The sequence below is a fragment of the Lepisma saccharinum genome, chromosome 24, assembly GCF_977018435.1.
Source record: "Lepisma saccharinum chromosome 24, izLepSacc3.1, whole genome shotgun sequence".
NCBI lineage: Eukaryota > Metazoa > Arthropoda > Insecta > Zygentoma > Lepismatidae > Lepisma > Lepisma saccharinum.
In genome coordinates this window covers 52,482,000-52,497,333 of record NC_139252.1, presented here as the reverse complement: position 1 = coordinate 52,497,333, position 15,334 = coordinate 52,482,000, and the positions used below count along the sequence as shown (strand labels likewise).

The 15,334-nt window shown below is 37.2% G+C and overlaps 1 protein-coding gene across 2 annotated transcripts in view; it reads right to left on the bottom strand.

Moving 5' to 3' along the window:
- Esp (Epidermal stripes and patches) overlaps positions 1–15,006 on the bottom strand; it is a 34,802-nt gene extending 19,796 nt beyond the window's left edge. The window contains exon 1 of one of the 2 annotated variants that reach the window (XM_083110296.1): positions 14,879–15,006. The gene's annotated coding sequence lies outside the window, so the exon portion shown is untranslated. Of the gene's footprint in view, positions 1–9,654; positions 9,807–14,878 lie in introns of those variants that run through there. The other variant, XM_083110295.1, reaches the window with a different exon arrangement.
- Between the last annotated feature and the right edge of the window lie 328 nt (positions 15,007–15,334).

Below are 15,334 nucleotides of genomic sequence, written 5' to 3'. Positions count from 1 at the left end.
TTCACTCAATATTTTCAATCTAATGCATTTTACTTTCGTTATTCTGTTCTCATACTAACTACATGAACGTTATTTCTGTTAATAACAATAAAAGAAACAAACTTTGTATTTTTGTAACGATACGAATTTCCAGGGGATGAGATTGACCAACCCGCTCAACGCCCCACCCTCACCCCTGCCGACGCCCATGAGTTCAGGTAAAGGGAGTCGTTCTATGTGGATTAGTAATGTTATTAAATCTATTGGCATGGCCAGACATTCATCGTAATTAATATACGCTTTTTGTTGCAATATTTAGCTTTTTATTTTAATATGTCACGCGAGACCTTATCGTCTCTCTACATTGATTGTGGGAAATAACATATGTTAGGATGACTTTAATATTGCCGATTTTATTATGTTCCTGGTGATTTGTAAAAATTACTTTTACATACCAAAGGTGATAAATCTGTAAAACTCAATCCTTAGCCTGTAAGTGCTCCGAAAATATATTGTATTTCAAAACCCGCACTGACTGCATGACGAAAGTTTGGAAGAGAAGAAAAATTATCCTCACCGTAAAAGAAACTAGGCAGAACCATTATTATGGTCAGCAAATACAATATGAGTGTTGGAGTTAATGAATTGATGAAGTTGGTAAAGAAAAAAAAACTGCCAAGCTTTTAGGTAATCGTGAAAAGTTTCAGTTTGCTTACACGATCTCTCGTCAATTAAATAACCATTTCCTCTTTTAAATTACATTTCTTCCTCTTTAAATATATTAGTTATTAAATGAAAACCGCGTAACTTGTATGCTTTTCGTAGTGTACAGAATATTATCTAACGTTCTCTGCACGCTTCGCATCGTAATCGCAAATACTAACCGGAATGTTACGTGAAATGCTTCCTTGTAAAGTATTGTCTGCTATAAAAAATGCGATAAATTTTTGGAAGCATAAATGTTAAAAGAAAATGCTTCCATGAATGGATTTTGCTGTTCGTCACGTTAAATTATTTGCACCCGACAAAATATACGGGACAAGCCCCTTGAAGGACAGGTCTTAAACAAAACCTTCTTAATTATAACTCCTTATCTAGACTAAAAGCGATAAAATATCTGAAGGCTAAAATTCCCATGCCTATGCTAAAAGCTGAGGCTGTAAAGAGGCACTCAGTACGCAAATGGATAAAACACAGGGTAACCCATAACCCTACAGAAGATTACATTGGTTTTGGATCAAGACGTCACAACGTTAATGCCTGCTGAAAAAGCCACACTTACGTCCCTGTAAATTATTTGCTAATGTAAAATGTGAAATAGTTAACCAATTGCAATGTGTTGAACAGTATTTGAGAATAAATTATAGTCAAAACGTGGGTAACTTAACGGACAAATAATCAAGGATTACAAGATTTTTATTCTTAGATCAGATCATGCTCCTTATCCTTGCTTAAATTCGTAAATAGGAACGTGTTATAAACATTCGTAAGGAGTGGCAGGAATATGCTCAATAAGTTACAGTTGTTGAATTTATAACTCTACATTGATCCACATGATTGACAATCGCATTGCTCTGAAAAAGTCCTCTGAACAAACTAATAGATATATCTGTTAATATGCACCCGACTTTAGGTAAGTAATGCTCTGGGAACATCGTCTAAAAGTGATGGAAATATTTGTGACTTCTTGAACTCACCTTTGCCTTCACTGCAAAATACGATAACCTTAATATTCACGAAATTCTGTGTTGATTCTGCCAGAAGATGCTTCGATGTGCTGCGTTAGGGCACAAAAACTGCTGCCTGGGAAATAAACTCGTTTTTGCGAGGGCTGGAAGTAGAATCCGAAAAGAAACTTTGAAACACCAACCACAGCAAGTAATATATCACACGTGCGTCGTTCGAGATGGCATAAGTGTAGACTGACCACGAGTGCGTTGGGTTTACAAACAAAAAGCGTAGTACGTACGTCACAGAGAGACGATGGTTCGGTTCCTATCAAGGTAATTCCCCCCCTTGGGTTGGAATCTTATGTTTACATGGGAAACACAAGGGCCAAAGAGGTGGGGGGAGGAAAGTTGGAAACCCTCTCCTTTCCCCAGGACTTTCCACAAGACGCAACAACCAACTCCTACACGTGAGGAAGGGGCATTCCGTTATCTCTTCACGTTGGCAGAAGCCAGTCATGAAATCCGCCTGCAGTCTTTCCTGTTTGTGGCAGCTGTAGCAGTGGACGTGGTCATAGGGTTCGAATCGGATTTACGTCTGCAGTGATTTCTTGATAGCGCTCAAAGAGTTCAAACTATCTGAACCTGTCACTGTCACCAAAAAATCACAGCAGCCACTAGACAGCGAATGTTTATACAGGGTGTCTACCAAAATAACAAATCCAAAATTCTTGACTTTTCTTTCCTTTTTCTTGACCTTTTCCCCATTTCTCTTAACATTTATTTAATCACTCCCAACTTAGTTGGAAATTAAGAAAATAAATATTTTTATTCAATGAACAACCCCAACCACAAAGTCGGTTAAGATGGAAACTGAAGTTGTTCTTCAACAAGAGATTTAGACATGCTTTAATTAGCATACAAGAACGTCATTCTTAAGAAACAATGTGATCAAATTTTAACCACAACTCAATATAATTTTAGATTTCCAAATATTCAATTTTATCAAACCCCAGTACCGGCATAAAACAATGTAAATTCAATATACTGAAAAAAAAGAAGCAAAAATTGTTGACCACAAGCATCATTTATTGACTTTATCTTGACTTGCTTGACCTACCCGTTGATTTCTTGACATTCTTGAATGGTAGACAGAGACACCCTGTTATATCAAAAGATGGTTCCATATAACCTACGCAACCAGTAGCCTAACTTTTGAGAAACTTCGGGTAGACTGATTGAAGATTTGTTTTCTAATTTTATATATCATAACAAGTAGGCTCTGTATTTGCCCTAAAATGCCTTCTTTGTTCCTTGACCAGAAAATGTACGTTTTACACTTTCAAAAACCCTATGTCTATTTCTGAGAGGAATGCTAGAATTTTATTGTGGCCGTTTTTGTCGATTATAGTTATAATTGCGTATTTAAAAGATAACTGCTTTTTGAGTGCTTAATCCGGGAAAATGAAAAAAACTGTCAATGTTCATCCATTTTAGCGCCTATAGATCTTCATTCTGGTTTAAAATAAGCCGTTTCCTTCCTTACTTTCCAAATAACGACGTGACCACGGATAGTGTAGATAATGTTTGAGTTTATTTTTAATTTCACTTTATGTACAAAGGGGTTAATCGGGACTGGACATACAGTTTAAAATGAGCCTCAACCGAGTATCGAACCCGGAACCCTTTGATTACAAGGCGATGACGTTACAACTAAGCCATCAAGGAGGCCTGCATATAATGTAGGACACAGTGAAGATGTAACAAAATATTAACTTGTGAGAATTCTTTAAATGTACGTCACAAACTGTTGCATTGTGGCATCGAGCAGCCATGATTGAGGCTTGTTCTTGTGAGCATACGGAATTCAAGCGGTCGGGAGGGAGATTTGATCCTTGTTTACGATGGTGCATTGTGCAGTATTCGGTTTGTTTAACAGTAACTCACGTTTATCCTACAATTTCCCAAGAAAGAACAGAATGTGCGCTTCACGTCACGGAACTCTGTAATTTTTGATCAGATGATTGTCGAGAATAAATTGTGCCAACATTAATGAACAAAGCAAACATTACAGACTGTAGAATGAACATTTCATCTCAGGTAAGTTCATATATCACCTTTCTCTGTGACTTTTATTACAAATGGATCAAGCTGGTGTGTTTAATCATACTTGCAAGTAGTGTTTCTTTGTTCTTGTTTGGTAGAAAGGTGCTGATACTTCCAATAAATTTGACGATAAAAATGATAATCTTCAAAGTTTAATTCATCATGATAATTTTACGTTTGTACTTGATTATTTATATTTCGTTATTTAACACAAACTATTATTATAGCTTGATTAAAACATATTAATGATATATCAAAGTATCCCAAATTGATTTGGTTTATTGTACTTCGCTCTTTAGCCAGTTTTGGCTAATCGTGAAGACAAGGCTGAGTGATGATATGGTGAAATTGATTAAGGGAAACTCACAAAGAAAACTCATGCCCAGGCCGCGATTCGAACCCGGGAGCTCTGGCATCGTAGCACGCTGTGTTAACCACCCCGCCAAGGAGTCCAAAAAATATTAAAGCAAGGAGTGGAATTACTGTTTCTGAGCAACTCAACATTTTAAGTTACAGCGCCTGAACAAACCTTAAAAGGAAAGAGAGACGATAATGGCAGAGCCTTGAAAATATTAGTAAATCTGTACTGGATGTAAATATTTCAAGCAGAATTCGAACCACTAATAAATACGAATGCGAATTGATTCCAGGTAGCTGGGTCGAGCGTTATCCTCCAGTTCATATGGATCTACACCGCAAAACTTCGCCTTTTCTTCATATCTTTTTTTTGTCAACTGCGCAGAGAGCTTGAACACGAAAAATTACCGCCATTTCCACATGACACAACATTGTCATTAATTGTATGCAATGTTACTTAAATTTTACGCAGTACTAACAACAAACGTACAGTTGGCGCAGTCCTACGTGGTGGGCATTTCCTTGCAGACGACAAACAACTCTGCCGCAAACATGGCGGCGGTGCGAACTCTGACGTCACATGAAACCCTCATATAATGATGAAATGTTTTGTTTTCTTAAGCGCGAGGAATTTATTTCTAAAATATGATAACTGACAAATTATTGGGTGGGCTCGAACCCTACAGGCCCATATAAGCTGTCGCTACTGTACGCAACAGTGGCGTCCCGTAAGCAAACACACGTGGCTTGTGATAAACCATATTAGTTATTCCAATGGTAGCTGAAGACGAATTGTGCGCGAATGTAAGAAAGTAGTACGACAAAACTTAGCAGCTGTATTAACGTTGTGGAACTTTACATTATGAGCTGTACAGCTTCTACCAATATATTCATGGGCAAAAATCACCAGAATACATAGGAAATAAATTATTTCTCCGAATTTACGTCGTTTCGTTGACATTAACTTAGTCCTTTCAGAGAATAGAATGTTTAAGAGGGGATGGGAGGAAAGGGGGCGCAATAATTGATGGGATAATATACAATTATTTTCGACGATATTGTTGCATAATATTTATCTCGATTTGATTTTTCTTACTTTTCGCTAATCGCGACGATAAAGATAAGGGATGTGACGAAATTGCTGAAGGGACAGGACATCCATGTCTGGATTCGAGCTCGTAGCGCCGAAGCGCGCTGTACTAACCACTCCACCACGGAGCTCGGCCCGAAAAGGTTTGTCAAAGTTTAAGTCCGCTTTATGCTGAGATGGCCTAATCGAAACTGGATCTACAGTTTAATATGAAATCCAAGACACTGCAATGTCGTCACACCGAGATCGATCCCGGGACCCCTTCATCACAGCGTCAACACTACGCCACTGGGGGAGTTCCCCCAAGCCACTCGCGAATAGATTTGTTGTTTACGTCAGAGAATATTCCGAACTTGACCTAAAGATAGTACCTTGCGCGTGCAAAGAGGAAATGACTTTCACGTCGCCTTACGACATTATCTGATTCACACAGTGAGGTAGGATTTACGTCTTCAAGTGCAAGGTCAAACCGATTTCTAAATTAAACGCAGGAAAGGTGATCTTCCTGCCTGCAAGTACCTTTTAATTTTGCAGTCATCATAAGATATTCCCCGCGTGTTACACGGTGGAACTCGAAAGTGCTTGCTGCTTCCCTGTGACTCATGCATGCTAGAGTTTTCCGGTCATTGATTCCTCGTGTTGCACAATGTTTTTCTTCTTTAGTTTCTTTCTCTTGTGTCCCTCGCGATGAAATAAAGAGTGAAACTCAATAGTCTGTGCTTTTGTATTGAAAAACTGTGCAATTCCCGACGCAAACGTTTACTACCAGATAATAATTGTTTGTGTACAGTTTATTGTGTGTGTATAGGACGCTGGTGCTCCCAATTAAGGAACTAAGCTTAACATGCTTAAAAATAACAAAAACTACCGAAACAAAATACTACCTGTATAAAAATCGTAATAAAATATTTCAATCAAAATCATAGAATGAAACATTGATGTGAAAATATTATTGTAAATGAAACAATTTAGGAGACAGCAGCAAAATTCGTTGAAAAGTAAACAAAAGATAATTATAATTGAGAATGTTGTTGGATCTGATTATACATTACCACATTGATAGGCAATGTAATAGCACAGACAAGGGTGGTAATAGTTTGATATTGAACACACTCAGTTTTGTAATTATATAATGAACGCACAGACACATCGGACATGTAGTCAGTTTTGTAACCATAAATTTAGAGCTTTTAAGCTGAAATTGACATAACAAATTTATACTTTCAAAAACTGGTCTAGTATTGTACTAAATCAGTCACCTCTTTTGTATGTGCAAAAGTACAGTTATCGCGACGGATGCAAGGAAGATAGATGTAGATACTACAAACTCAATTAACATAATTTTTAATGTTACTACGTATTTTATTTAAACAAAGTGTCCAGAATACAAAATGTTTACGAAGAATTATAAATGTACTTGAACTGACCAACACTTGGGTACACTACCCGGTGGAGGCACATAGTAGTTCGTATCCCACTTTAAACTATAGGTCCAGTCTCTATTAGCTAACAAAAACTTGAAACTTGGATACACTTGGTGAAATTTCTAACTATTCAACGCACTTGTGGCAAAGTATAAGGAAATAATACAATTTATGTTTTCCCTTGCGTTCGTTAGTTACTGGGAATTTAATTTCAATTACTAGAGGCAAAAGTGCTTGAATGTAGGCGATATATAAAATTGTGCGAGTAGAAAATCCAAGAAGTGTATTTGAGACGATTAAGAACCATACTTCCAAGCTACGTCAACGAAAATGGTACATCTTCACCTAGTTTCTCATATCACTTCGATGGTTATGATGGATCTTCATGAATTAATCGATGAAGCCATCGGTGATCTCACTGACGAACAAATTCACTTTCCATACAGAAAGTTGTGTGGTGGCTATGCTGTGGTTCAAATTGGAACAAACGATTGTGCCAGTGGATGTGTTTGCTTTGGACTATGCGGTGATTTCGAAACGAAGAGACAGACAAGTTAACTTTCACGACACACCTTCGGTGGATAATTCTGGTCTTAGCTGATGTTAAAGCAGCATGCTAAGTTAGCATGGGGCATCAAATAGTTCTATTTATAGCACATGGGTTTATGTTATGATGCATAGCACCAGAATAGAGTTTATTCGTGCGTTCTCGAAACGTTCATTGTCATTCCTTTTATTTACAGTAGGATGTATAAATATTACCAGGCAAATTGTCCTTCATTGCTTTTCATTGATTTTTCCTCTTAGATCTTACGTTATTTTTCAGAATGCACTTACACTAATGATAGTGAAGAGATTGACATCTTCTTCCTTGGTTTTTCAATATTTTGAACAAAACGACTGAAAATAGTGCGGCAAATTTGCTTGGTAATATGTATGCACCCAATTGTACATACGGTCACCGACTGAAAAAAAAATGACCCCGAAATTTCTCTTCGGGTGGTAGCGTGTCAAGATGAGCCTATAAAATCACAATAATCATCGCACTTCCAATATTAACATATTTTTCTTTTGTCAAAAATAGTCTTAATTCTGAAGCGGAAATTGAACAAGTCAAACGCCATAAGGTTTAGCGCAGACTCAAGATAGAATGGACTTTAGAAATGGATTGACTGATTTTGCTTAATGCAGCGTCAAACCAAGTCTCCAATGTGTCCAGCTATTGTCGGCGCAAAATCTACAAAGCTGTGGCAGTTCGAAGTAAAAAAAAATGGATGACTTGCATCCCTACGTCCCCCTCCTAAACGACAGACTATATTTCAAATGTTTTTAGTGCCAAATTGAAGCCCAAATATTGCTGCTGTAACTCCTTTGAGTTTCGTTTCCTAAGCCCAAAAAAGTGCTCAACATAGAGTTTTGAAAATATCAAAAAGGACGCAAGTGATAAGAGTATATAGTTACTAAAGATATGAATGGTGCGGGTATTTTTTTCCTTTTAATTTATGTAAATAGAAAAGAAACTATGTTTTACAAGTCAACAGTCTCTAAACTCGACCATGTGAATTATGTAATTTAGACTAATTTTGCGCGCTTGAGTGCTTGTCAAAGGCTGTAATTATTGCATGTGTTTCACTCAGTACAAGTTGTCACCCACTTCAATTAATATGACATCCTTGCGAGACATCCTGAACTTTCTAGTAACTATCTGGGCATGAGATTCAGTGTGTAATAATCTAAATCATGCGTGTGATTGCCGGAATGTGATTGTACAATTTAGAATCATTCGTCTATTAAACTCAGGTGACAAATCACAGTTTTACAAGGTAACTTAATATTTCTTTGATTCTTGACGAAAACTTTGAGAACAGAGTTACTATATATGCTATCTGCAAGTTTACTCAATAGATCAGTGCTTTAAAAACGTTTAGATTTTATTAGCATTAGATTTCTGGTAAGTTCTTAGTTGAAGAAGACAGAGCCATGATAACGCTTTCTTTGATTCACTTCTTTCTTGTTTCACTCTCCCAAAGTCACAACCTTGAGGTTGATACACGAATATCAGTTACATCTAGAAGTACCTGGTTTCACCAAATTCGCATGAGAAACATTGCACGGCACTTTCCTATGGTAATATTTACCTTAAACAACTCTCAAATCCGCGACAGTGTACCGAGAAAACAATTCTTTACGTCCCTTACCTACGCCAAAGGAACTTCGCTAAACCGTGAAGCTATCAACATTGAGTTACTAATCTTGCTACTTTCCTACCTCACTCAGATCAAGTTTAAGCTAACACCAACGCTACGTACACATTTACATTTTGTTACTGCATTCTGTAATATTCGTGATAATTATCACGTGGTAAGCAGAAATTATTGCTAATTGTTATTACCTAATGCTTCGACCTTGAATATGTTACTCGGGGGTTTGAGAACAACAGGTATTCTTCGTTCAGATCGTTGTAAACATTTGCCAGCGTGTAAAACTCACGTTTCGTGGGAAATGATAATGAAGTTTTGCATATTCTCCACAAGATCCTCTAAGTGCAGTTTAGAGCTTGTCATTATCAAGTGCTCTGACCAAGTGTTTTAAAAAGGGATTTCATGATTTATTCAACACTAAGCGACACCGCAAATATAGATTGGCATTTTGTCAGCTATTTCTTCTACTAAGTAAATTAAGCTCTCTGCGCACCACCTGGTGGTGTAAACTGAAATTAAAGTCAAATTTCGAGTACCGTACATCATCATGACCTGGCCAATTGGTCTTGCCAGAATATTTATATTTTTTCTTAATCATTTTATCACAGAACGTTTCGTCGACATGACAGGTTTTCGCTTTATCTTATTGACTAAACTATGTTAATAATTCCTGTTTGTTGTAAACTCCCTTCGTGATTTCGAAAGTACAAGTTCTTTGCTGGTTACCCCTTTGTTGAAAATGTAGCGAGATAACAAAAAAAAACAAGTAGTTGTTATCATGACTTAGCTATGTATCTACTGTTTGAAAATTGACAAATGCTGTTACTTACTATCTCGAACGTGCCCTTGTGCTTGACATTACTTGGTTTGAAAAGCATTATACTCTACTTCCATCTTCGAAGGACTTGAGGTTTTGTCACAATCAATGCTGGAGATAAGTTTAACAACATTATTAATTCCTTCTCAGCCAGTAGTGTCTTAACATATCACTACACGCAATCTATCCCTTTTCAGGTTTATAGTTTTGGTCACGTACGATAAAGAACACAATTTTATCGTGCGTAGAATTAGCATCAGTGTGAACAAAGGGCCCCGGAATACTAATTGCAGTGGTCCTATGGCGCATGAAAAAATCATTGTAAGGTTAGTTCAAGGTAGCCTGTTTTTATAGTTGGTCTAGGAATTCAAGACCGAATTTAACTACTGCGGAACAGAAAAGCTAGTTGCTTTCGTTGAACAAACAATGTGGCTTATATCCCTTTTGACCAGCAATGTCGACCTCAGTGGCGGAGTGGTTAAAGCAGTGCACTACAACGCCTGGGGTCCAGGTTACCGGCATGTTCTTTGTGAGTGTCCCTTCATCAATTTGATCACATCATCACTCATCCGCTTCGTCGCGATTAACCAAAATCCTAATTCAGTCAATCAATCAACCAGGAAATAAAGTTGATATCCTAATCAGCATGTTTAACTATGTGTTTCCTAAACTTGTTCACAATTTTTAATCTCGGTGCTTTATTCTAAGTGAGCGTAGCTGTAACGTCGTCGGTGCCTTGTAATGAAGGAGTCCTTGGTTCGATACCCGGTGGAGGTGGTTCGGATCCCACTTTAAACTGTAAGCCCAGTTCCGATTAGCCTATTCTAACGGTTTAATTGAACATTAACAAGTCATTTACATTTCTAACAACAATTGTATAATAACACTGGCGAATACAAATGAATGGCTTATTGCAGAAAGGGACCTGAGTCACTTTTGCACAATTCTGAGAAAACAATGAAAAATCGTATAATATTAATAGTGTAAGAAAGAAATGTGCCGTTGTTGGCTCAAATATTCAACATAATGAATAGTTAATTATGCAACCCTCAATGCACCCCCCTGCAGTATGCTGCTAGACACAGTGGAGATGAAAAAAATAACTCCGATACCTCAAAAATGTGACTCAGGTCCCTTTCTGCAATAAGCCATTCAAATAGAGTCCCCTGATTATGACTGACGTCAACAAGGCATTTCCCTTCTCGATTTTTTTACCAGCGTAAAGCTTAAATTAAGGTAATTTTTACACCGAAAATTCGAGCACATGAGATTTAAAACGAACTTTCCCCTCGCTATCTGCGCTTATCTTTATATCGAAGTTGTCCTATGGTACGGGGCTTTTGAATCTCCCTGTATAAACTCTGACAATAATCCTGACACAGCTTCTTTGCTCAAGACTAAATAGGAAATTTGCTTAAAGAAATGAAATGTTAAACTTTACATTCATTATAATTTTCTTATTAAATTGACGAGGCCATCGGCGAAATAAAACAGCCCGCTTGGTATTCATGCATGAAGTTACCTTTTGTGCGAAGTATCTGGGTACATCCACTGTCACTGTCATGTCATGTAGATTCAAGTGCTGTGTTGTAATTTTCCATCCATGCCATTTGACGATATCTCAGTAGTTGAAACGTTCGAAAATTACTACTTGAATCACGCAAACATACTAATGTTACCGCAGTTCGGTGCAAGAACAAGCATGTAAATATTTTCTTTTTCATAGTGAAAAGGCTATTGGCAATATAGTTTTACTAAACTCTTAAAACGTCGAGTTGCCAAACTTACTTTCATATTAATTGGAAATGTGTGAGCTTTTACTTTCGAGCCATTTATTCAATACAAGGTTCAGTTGAAAACAAGTTTTATTGAACATTGCATGGGTTATTTTGCACGTGTTTGTTGTCCGTTGTGGAAGTTGGTTTTAAGAATTTCCTATTAAAATCGATTTATCGCCGTAGGGTTAGGCAACACACATAACGCCTTGCAGAAAATCTAGTATTTCAGGATCTGTGTGTCCTATTTTTATAGCCAGTGCTGTACATCCCCTAAAAATACAGGGTGGCCCGTAAGTCCCTATCCATTCACATATTTTATGTGTCCAGTGTATCTGTGTGCTGTCCTTCATTCTCGCTGCATAATATTATGCTACGCCATGTTCTGTGAGACATTTTTCGCAACATAGCAGGGGTTATTGTTCCAAATACCGCTGTAACAGTTGCCCTCAACTCCTCATTGGAATTATAAAGTTGTTTCGACACAGTGTCCTTTATGTATCCCCAAAGAGAGTTATCACACGTTGTCAAGTCCGGACTTCTTGCGGGCCATTTCATAGGCGCCGGGGATGATAATATGCGCAACAGCACACAGAAAACTCTATACACTAGAGACATAAGATATATGAATGGGTAGGAACTTACGGGCCACCCTGTACATTATAATCAATGTAAATTGAGTAAGTAATATAACGTTTTATTTATCGAAAAGAAAATGTAATTTTTTTCATTTGACACTCAAGCCGAGCACATCAAAATTCACTACCAACTTCCGGTTTCGAGTTTCAGGTCGCGACATGGGCACGAAAGAGTATCTGTTTACTCTTTGCGAGTATCTGTTTATCAATTTCTTCCATAGGCATGCGCAGACTAATTTATTTGTGGGATGCTTTAGGAGTAGTTTAAATCCAACAATTTAAATCCAAAAGACCTCGCAAGATCGTTATATCATAAGAGCAGCATGGACAACAGCACTCAACAAGTCAATAGTGAAAGATATTCATCAACAGTTTGGAACATATGTATAATAGTACCCGAACTCAGCAACTTTGGCTAGAAATCGCAAAAATACGCGGTGTGAGCCAAAAATGAAAATGAGGAGTTATTTCAATTACCTATCTGGACAATGTTAGCATAATTCACGTAACTTCATGTCCGTTTTTCACAGAAACTACTATTGGGTATATGAAGATGACATTTTAACATGATAGTGTTTGTGGCACAAGTTTTCTCATCATTGTGACGATATTTATATTATTTTTTTAAAAAATAAAAGTAAACGATTGAAAATCAATATTGATACAGAATAACTAACTCGAACAAATGTAATACAGAAGACAGTCACCCGTTGATGAGAGGCTGGGCTATTCCCAGAGCGACTACGATCAGAATTGCTTTATATTTAACCAGAAGGCGGCTGGATATGTCCCAGAATCACTAGAATTAAATGAAACCTCTTGTTACCACGGTGAGCTATCACCTGTGTATTGCATCTTGTCAGAAAAAAAATCACTCGAAATCAGCTACTCCGGGAATCAAACTCAGGTCTGCCACCTGGCATTGGCATTTCCTGAGAAACCAATATTCAGCAAATGACTGTCTATCACAGAACTGAGTTTTTGTTTCAAGTTCACTTTATGCACAGATAAGGCTAGTCGGGACTGGATCTACAGTTTAAAGTGGGATCAGAATCACTACGTCTCTCCACCGGGTATCGAAACCGGATCCCTTGATTACAAGGCGGCGATGTTACCAATAACACCATTGGGAAGGTCTGTCTTTCAAGGAAAAAAAATGTAAATCTTACCTCACTTCACGTATAAGCGTTGGTGTAATCCGGACAACATTCTCGGATCGGTTATATATGGCATAGGAATCTTGGATAAACCCGGCAGGATTATCACTAAATCTGCATTTTTCTCATTATCTGTGATAATTCGTTACAATCTTAACTGTGTTCATAGGGATTAATAGTGATCTATTCCTAATTGGAGCCGTTAAGTAAAATCATGCAATGGAAGTAGTAGTTTATCTGATTCAAATATGTCTTTACCTACCCTTCCGTCATTATATTTCCGAATATATATATTTGCATGGAAGCATTTAATGTGAACCATTGGGATTACCGTCTCAAGCAGTTTACCCATAACAATCTCGAGACGTTAGAATCATACATCTGCTTACCTGCCTTCATTTGTTCTTAAGGTAAACACAGTATCAATTGTACATTGTTCAGTAGGGATTTTGGTAGTGTGGCGTAGACCAGATCGTTTATATAAAAATAATTATAGAGATGTACAGTGGCACCAGCTTGTGGGGCCTGTTATTACATTTTATTTTTTAAATAAAGTCCTAGCGCTTAAAGGAAACATAATGTTTCATCATTATACACCTAATTCGATTCATCTCCAATATGATACTTTTCAGTGTCATATCGTTATTAGGATAGTTAGTGAGGATAAGGGCTTATAATCAAGATGAGAATCGATAGGACTAAAAACTCAAAATATGCATGCAAAGAAAAGTATCTAACAAGGAACAAAATAGAAACTAAAATTAATAAACAGATATTTCGTCATTTCTCGGATTAAATTCTCAAAGAGAAATGGGCACTTATGCCGAAAATAGACCAAAATATCCACTATAAAATCTATAAAATTCATGTATTCCTCACAGAAATGGCCTGAAACGATATTTAAACGTGGAAGCCTATAATTTCTGGCCAAGGAACATTTTAGGGCATATCCTGCCCCTACATATGACAAATATTATTGTAAAGTTATAAAACAAATCTCCGAGTTAAGCCAACCAAATGTTTTTAAAGACTTGGCTCCACTGGAGATGTAGAAATATTAGTATAGTGAATAATGATTGGTATATATAACTAATTAACTGTCATGAGCTTTTTGTTTGACTTCTGTGTAACAAATTGCATTTGCCTTTGCTCTGACACAATTATGACTATTGGAAGTCTTATTTTGCGCTGACACCTATTGAATATAAGCTTCTAAACAATAGTTCTGAAGTAGTCTGTTCCGATAGGACATCTTGCTTTCATTATCATTGATATTAATCTTCGTCAAAGTTTTAACGTAACGTTGTTGTAATAACCTCGCATTGAGTAGCACGTTCTCGTGTCGAAATTGAAGTACACTAGCATAGTTTTGTAATGGAAAAACTATGAATAGTTAAGGCTAAATCTCTTCTCGTCTAAATTCTTTGCTTTTTTTAAATTTGTAGTTACTTTACCAGAAATATGTGAGAAGTGTCATTTTCCTGTCGTCGGTCGAAGTTATTCATTGTTGCCAGTTTTGTCACTGTAGTCTCAGTACAGATAACACTGTGCATAAAGTGGACTTACCTAAGCTTTGCTCTTTTTTGACATCTTTCTGTAGAAATGTACATGATATTTTTCGAACTAGTTCACTATCTACTTGTTTGATCAGAAAGAATGAAACTCACCACTCGCTAATCCAAATATAAGATCCAAGCACACTCTAACACAAATCCCTGTAGGTCCAAGTTCACAACACACACAAAGTGCACTTTTCCCCTTGCCCACAATGTTATTTCGGTTTGTTCAACACAAACCAACAGACTTTTACTATCAGCCAGCTCAAGATTAAATACTTCTTGAGCCTTTCCCCCCTTCCCCCTCAACCTACCCCAATTGATGATTGACGTAAGACGAAAAATCTCCTTTCCAGCCAATAGTTGCTTAGGGAGGAAGAGATTCAGAAAGGTATTAATTATCTTATGTTAATTGATGTTAAACTGCCACCACAGAGATGTTAGTTCTCAACTTCGCCGCTTTATTGACGCGGCGTTGTTGCATCATTAAGCCTTCTCACGTGAGGTGAGCATCCATTCTAGGTGAATCAGTTTAAACCAGGAATAACAACGTGTAAATCATCTGGC